The sequence below is a fragment of the Limulus polyphemus genome, unplaced genomic scaffold (assembly GCF_000517525.1).
Source record: "Limulus polyphemus unplaced genomic scaffold, Limulus_polyphemus-2.1.2 Scaffold1268, whole genome shotgun sequence".
In the NCBI taxonomy this organism is placed as follows: domain Eukaryota; kingdom Metazoa; phylum Arthropoda; class Merostomata; order Xiphosura; family Limulidae; genus Limulus; species Limulus polyphemus.
In genome coordinates this window covers 26,408-32,701 of record NW_013666878.1, presented here as the reverse complement: position 1 = coordinate 32,701, position 6,294 = coordinate 26,408, and the positions used below count along the sequence as shown (strand labels likewise).

The 6,294-nt window shown below is 33.0% G+C and overlaps 1 protein-coding gene across 5 annotated transcripts in view; it reads right to left on the bottom strand.

Annotated features, from left to right (window-relative positions):
* The window catches only part of LOC106462853, a 53,289-nt gene extending 48,105 nt beyond the window's left edge, over nt 1-5,184 (bottom strand). For 2 of the 5 annotated variants that reach the window (XR_002611361.1, XM_013922816.2), the window contains exon 1: nt 4,702-5,040. The gene's annotated coding sequence lies outside the window, so the exon portion shown is untranslated. The other 3 variants (XM_022390246.1, XM_022390245.1, XM_022390247.1) reach the window with 3 other exon arrangements.
* Nucleotides 5,185-6,294: the final 1,110 nt, after the last annotated feature.

Sequence of the window (6,294 nt, the reverse complement as noted above, 5' to 3'; positions counted from 1 at the left end):
TATATATATATATATATATATAACAGTTTAAAGTTTTTGTTTTAAATATTCTTCCTAGAGCTGGCAGTCAAACGTTACTGATCTCCTACTGTAGACAAAAACAATGTAATAATATTAATGTACTAAATTAAATAAATCTGTTACTATGTGTGTGATTGATGGTTTGTGAATTAAAAGCATAGGAGTAATTTGCACTTGGGATATGGGGGACATGATTTTTTCGAGAACCTTTTTTGACAGAATATTCTCAATACGCCAACTACAGAAACTGCTATACCACTGATTAAAGGGACATATATTTTTGTGTTTAGTTTAGTTTGAGGTTTAGAGGAAGACAATTACACAAATTTGTGTACAGGTGCTATACCTCTTCATTTAAAAAGTTTCAGGAACTTGCACAGGTCCCTAGAAATATACCAAGAGTTTTTTACTGATTTCAAACAAAACAATCACTCATTGGGCAAAGTATAATGGTAAAAACTTGTTGTCCAAAGTATTGGACGATATAAGTTCCACACACCCCATAAAATCAAAATAATTCGAACTACTATGTATAAGTAATCTAACACTGACAGTCTGTTAGGACTAAAGACAAAAAATGGCTACCAAAAAGAAATTGAATCCATGTAGGTTACAATTAGTGGACATAAGGGTTGAAAGTATTTAAATAGAAATTGTTATAGCTACCTTGTCAGACAGTTGATATCAATAATAAAATTTATAATGAGATCAGAGTCAGTCACTAATATTGATGCTGATGGAATGATTTGGGAGACTAATTTTAGACACACAGATTGGGACTTTATGAAGTCAAGTATTAAAATCACTCTTGATGGTTTACTACACCAAATGGTCAGAGAGGATGCAATTTTAGACACACAGATTGGGATTTTATGGAGTCAAGTAGTAAAACGACTCAGGATGGTTTACTACACCAAATGGTCAGGGAGGATGGGATTTCACAATTAACAGGATATGGCTGCAAGCTTTGACGTGGGGAAAGTGTCAAACTCGTGCAGCTCTGACTGAAGTACAGAAGATTCATGTCGTTTTTTTCCCTAATAATGGAAGGACATCTATCTCTTAGGAAGAGTGCAGATAGGATGAATGTTTTGCAGAGCTACACAAAAGCTAGGGCTCATATGAAACAGCTGGCTAATAGTGTTAAACTAACAGCAAGGTTTTTTTTTTATAATTTACTAAAGGTAGGTGAAATATTAAAATGTGGATTGGATCCTTGAAGGACAATCACAGCAAGGTTTTTGTTGAAGACTATGAGATAACCAAGATTTTAAATGTTTTCTGACCCTAATCATTCCATTGGAAATACCGAAAATGATCTGAATCATGTAGACATTAATCCACTGGTGGTTAAAAGATAGAGTAATAACAGATAAAGCACTAGTGTTTCATCCAAAAATTAAACTGAGGCCTTTTATCTAATTTTTAGTGAAATAGCCCAGATAATCAGAGATCTTGATAAAGTCCACAGAGTAGATTAACTACAAAATCACATTGTTAGGGGGTTGAGAAAAGACTAGTAAGTTGAATTGTAGGATGATTGGTTGGGAGAAAATTATTAATGTAGTCCTGCCAAACTGGACCCTTGTTAATAGAGGAGTGACTCAGAGGCTAATTGCTGTTGTTTTTTGACATAAAGCTACACAACTGACCACTTGTGCTATGTTCACTGCAGTGAATCAAACCTAAACTTTTAACTTTGTAGGTCCATAAACTTACAGTTGACCAACCAGAGAACAAAAAAGGGTGTTTATTTGTTTAAGTATAAAGCTAATCAATACACTATCAAACTATCTACACTGTATCCACAACAAATATTGAACTCTAATTTTTTTGTATATAAGCCCTCAAACTTGCCAATGGGCCACTGGAAGGGGGGGGGGGTACTTTAGCCTTAGGGCTTTTTTTTTGTTTGTTTTTTACATAAATGATACTGATAGAGGTTTAATTAGAAAGTTTGGGTATGATAAGCTTTTGGGTATTTCTAGCTATACTAAGGATGTTGACATATTACAGAGTGACTTGGATCAATTGGTAAATTGGCCAAGTATCTGGCAAATGACCTTTAATTAAGATAAATTACAAAACAATGCAATTGGGTTACCACAATTTGGATCACACATTTACTACAGATTGGAGCCCACTCAATAGCATGATTGATGAAAAGGATTTTGGCAAACGAACAGACAAATTACTAAAGCCACCTAAGCAGTGCTCTGTTGCTAGTAGCAAAGGTAATATAATTTTAGCATGTATTTATATACAAATTGACTACAAATCAAAAGAGGTAATTATCTCTCTATACAAGTCACTAGTCAGACCTCACTTGGAATACTGTGTAAAGTTTTAGTCTCCTTATTTAAGATAGGATATCGACTTGTTGGAAAGGGTTCAAAGGTAGGCTACTAGGATGATCCTTGGTATGGAAGGGTTATTTTATGGGGACAGATTATGTCGTCTTACTTTGTCTTGAGAAAAGAAGGGCAAGTTTACAGACTACATGGAGGAGTGATAAGATAAAGGCTTTGCTTTAATTGTTCTATTTTCTGAAAACAATAGGATTTGTTTGCTTTTAAGTACAAAGCTATATATGGAGCTATTTATCTTGTGTAAACTATGGGCATTAAAACCTGGTTTTTAAGAGTTATAAGCCTTCAATATTACCAATGAGCCACTGGGGAAAACAATAGGATATGAAGAAACATGTGAAGGTTTGGGAAAGACAAGCTAGGGTTCATTTAAGACAATTATGTTTCTGACAGATTGATTAGATTATGTAATACATTGCTATTGGCAATAGTGAAGGCTAGCATTTTAGAAGTTTAAGACCAGTTGGCAATTTCTTGAAAAAATAAAGGGTGCATTTAAGTGTCCATCTTTTCTAAATAGTGGATATGCAGGGATATCCATGAATTACCAGACAGTTTCTTGTTGTTCATACAAGTTCTTACTTCCAATTATGAATGGGCACATACAGTATTTTACAGTAATAGCCTAACAGTTAGGTTCAAACATAGCTGCATCCCAGCTTGACAAAATGTTTAAAATGCATCATTTGACAGTTAGGTTGACTAAGATGATGTACGAACATCCTCTTATGGCACTTGTAAATTACATGTACAAAATATCAATTACATTTCATATACTCTAATAGAATACATTGTAAATTTGTGGTAACTGTGGTGGTGAAAATAATTCACAACTGTATGAGGCATCTTAATATGGTAACAAACAAAGAAAGAAATATTTTCTCTGGTTGTTTACACATTATGACAGCTATACCAGTAATCCATTGGCATCACAAGAATGTGCGTTACAGATTCTTTTACACACAGAAGAACTGATGAATAGTAAATTGTATGCATTTTTTAAGACCACAGGACTTGTACACATGTCCAAGTTTGTTATTCCAAAAAGTGATAAAACAATAATGAAACTGTGATTGAGAAATTTTCATTTAAAGGATATTTGGGTATTGTTACATATCTGCTTATTTCCGGTAGAAATTCTTTCTGAGGATCTTCAGCGATACAAGTCCTTTCTTGATTAAACCAGTTTATTCTTCCTCGATACAAACTTTTAGTACACAGAAGTTCCACAATCAGTATGTTTCTAGTCACTTTAAACTTAACAACTTTTATTATACATGCTATAAATCACAGCTATTCACAATCTCGATAACTTCGATCTTGACGAGTGCAAAACACACACTTTAAAGCTCACTAGCTCGAAACTAACAGAATCATAAATTACACAGAATTCAAAGTAACTAATGCTCTCTCTTCATTCATATCCCCGCTGGATTTCTCTGCCAGGCTTATATACTAATGAAGAGGGCACCTCGAACACACTTGGACTTCCCTGATCATTCGAGAAACTCATCACGCACCCTACTAGTGCCAAATGCACCAGCAGCATCACATGACTTCCATTTTCGTAACAGTATTAATAGTTTTAAAGTAGAAAATGCTGAAATAATACCCTAGAGTTATCAAAACTGGAATGCTAGGCCATATTAACTTGTACCTTATTTATCTGTATGAACAATAACAATTCTAATTCTTCAACAATAGGCCCCATTAGAATTAGTTTCTTACACTGAAATCATACTTATAATTGTACACTTAAAAAGTTGTTTCTTATGGTTAGAAGTCAGAACAATAAATCATATTCATACATATCGATTTAGTATCATATTTAACAAAATGTTTGAAGAAATCAAGAGTGATTTAATTTTCTACTGATAATTTATATTATAAATTCAATTTTACTTTTATGCTACTACTAGTTTTTACTAAATACCTAAATTTAGTTTAAAAACTTTTGAAACAAGTGTATGGTAATAACCAACATTTTTAATATAGCCTAACGTTAACTAGTAACAAGCTAATAGAGTTATGTAATTATTAGTATTACTATTACACTAAAATTTAAAAGTAAACATGTATAAATTATCCTAAACTAAAGAGTAACTGTTAGTAACTAAGTAATTGTTACTGTTAGGCTAGTCTAGAGGAACTTTTTCGAAGTTTGGAATACAATTTTAAATTGTAAAATATATATAATGTGTAATGACATTTTGAGTTAAACAACAGTCTTAACAATATTTACTTTAAAGACAGACCGTAACGACTAATGTCATTAATGAAGTAACCTCATGAGTTGTAAATTGTTACTCACTCAGTCACTGTGAAATGCGTGTCTCACTTCATTATTACGTTCACAAAGAGGCTTCTTGCCGTTTTAAGTTTCCAAATAAGTATGATCCTAGGCCTAACATTATATGCAAATCTGTAACCTGACCCTTTAGGAATATTAAAACGCCAAAAGTTTAAATCAACAACTGCTTTTCAGTTTTATATCTTGTCTCGCCAAAGTCACCTATCTAAAATGAACTTATTTTTCATACTCGGTGAGTACACGATTAACAGCATTTGGGTGAGAAACCGAGCAGCTAGTTCTTCATCTTTGGTTTATGAAACACAATTTACATTTCTTGAATCAATATTTTCAATAAGAAATTTTTACTCACAAACTCAAATCAGATGTTTCATTTTAAGTACAAGTTTGATTAAAATAACATAATTTATTTTAAAAACAAGTTATATTACACACTACTCACTTAACACTGGGTTTTTAAGATCCTAGGTTTACCCATAATCCCTTTCATATGTCCTTTTTTTTTTTCACTAACTAAAAAAAAAAAACATTTTATAAATCTAACAAGATAGAGTAAGGCTTTTTATATTAGGTTTGTATATTTGTTCTGAAAGTAATTTTTTTAGATAAAGCATATTACAAAAGGACAAAATAATTAAAAAATATACAATTAATTTTGGTCCTACTCACAAGAAAAGAACAGAGAAGTGTGTGAAAGACCACTACGGAAAGTTTGGGCCCATACGTATGTTATGGCTTATTTTGAATATTCGTGCAAAGTTACCCAAGCCATCCTTAATATTTGAGCTTTTAGACTAGAAAGAACGTAGCTACTCAATAGTATTCACCGCCAACTCTTGGGTTATTTTAATTGAATCTTAGGAGTTAACCGTCAACGGTCACTCGTATAACGCGTGCACGTTCACAAAGTGTGGAGTATGATTTTTTGGCGTCATAAAGACGCCAATTACTAGGCCACGTCGGGCTCATACAGTGTTAAAAACATCATTTTTCCAAAAGTGACTGGAACTACTAGTTCTTGTACAACTAACCCGTTTGAAGCCGCAATGGCGAAACGTTGGCCGAAATAAAAAGTTATTTTATTATTGTTACGTCTCTGGTCGTTAGTTAATTTTCCGTAAAAAATTCTTTCCGAATAAATTTTACTGATACAAGTCCTTTCTTAAATAAAACTGGTTTATTCTTTTTGAATACAACTTTGCAATACACTTAATTTCCACAGTAACGCTATACCAAACGCAATAATTCACAACGAACTACTCACGTGCTCGACTCAATTGTCAGTCTCTCTCTGTCTGCAGTTCAATTACATTGTTGCCGTCAGTTCTTCGCGATCTTATATGCAAGAATACCATACATCTAGTAACCTCTCGAGGCTTCAAGAAGGGACATGAATTTTCTAGAAGCGTATGACGTGTTACTAGCGTCACGTGACCCCCGCTGTCGAAAAACTGCCCCTTCCTTAGTATTGTTTGTCCTGAACAATAGCCACTTACATTAAACCAATAAACAATTAACAATAACTTAATTAAATGTACAGAATTTACAAACAGAAAATTAAAATTCAACAAAGTCTCTTAATTTTACGGGACG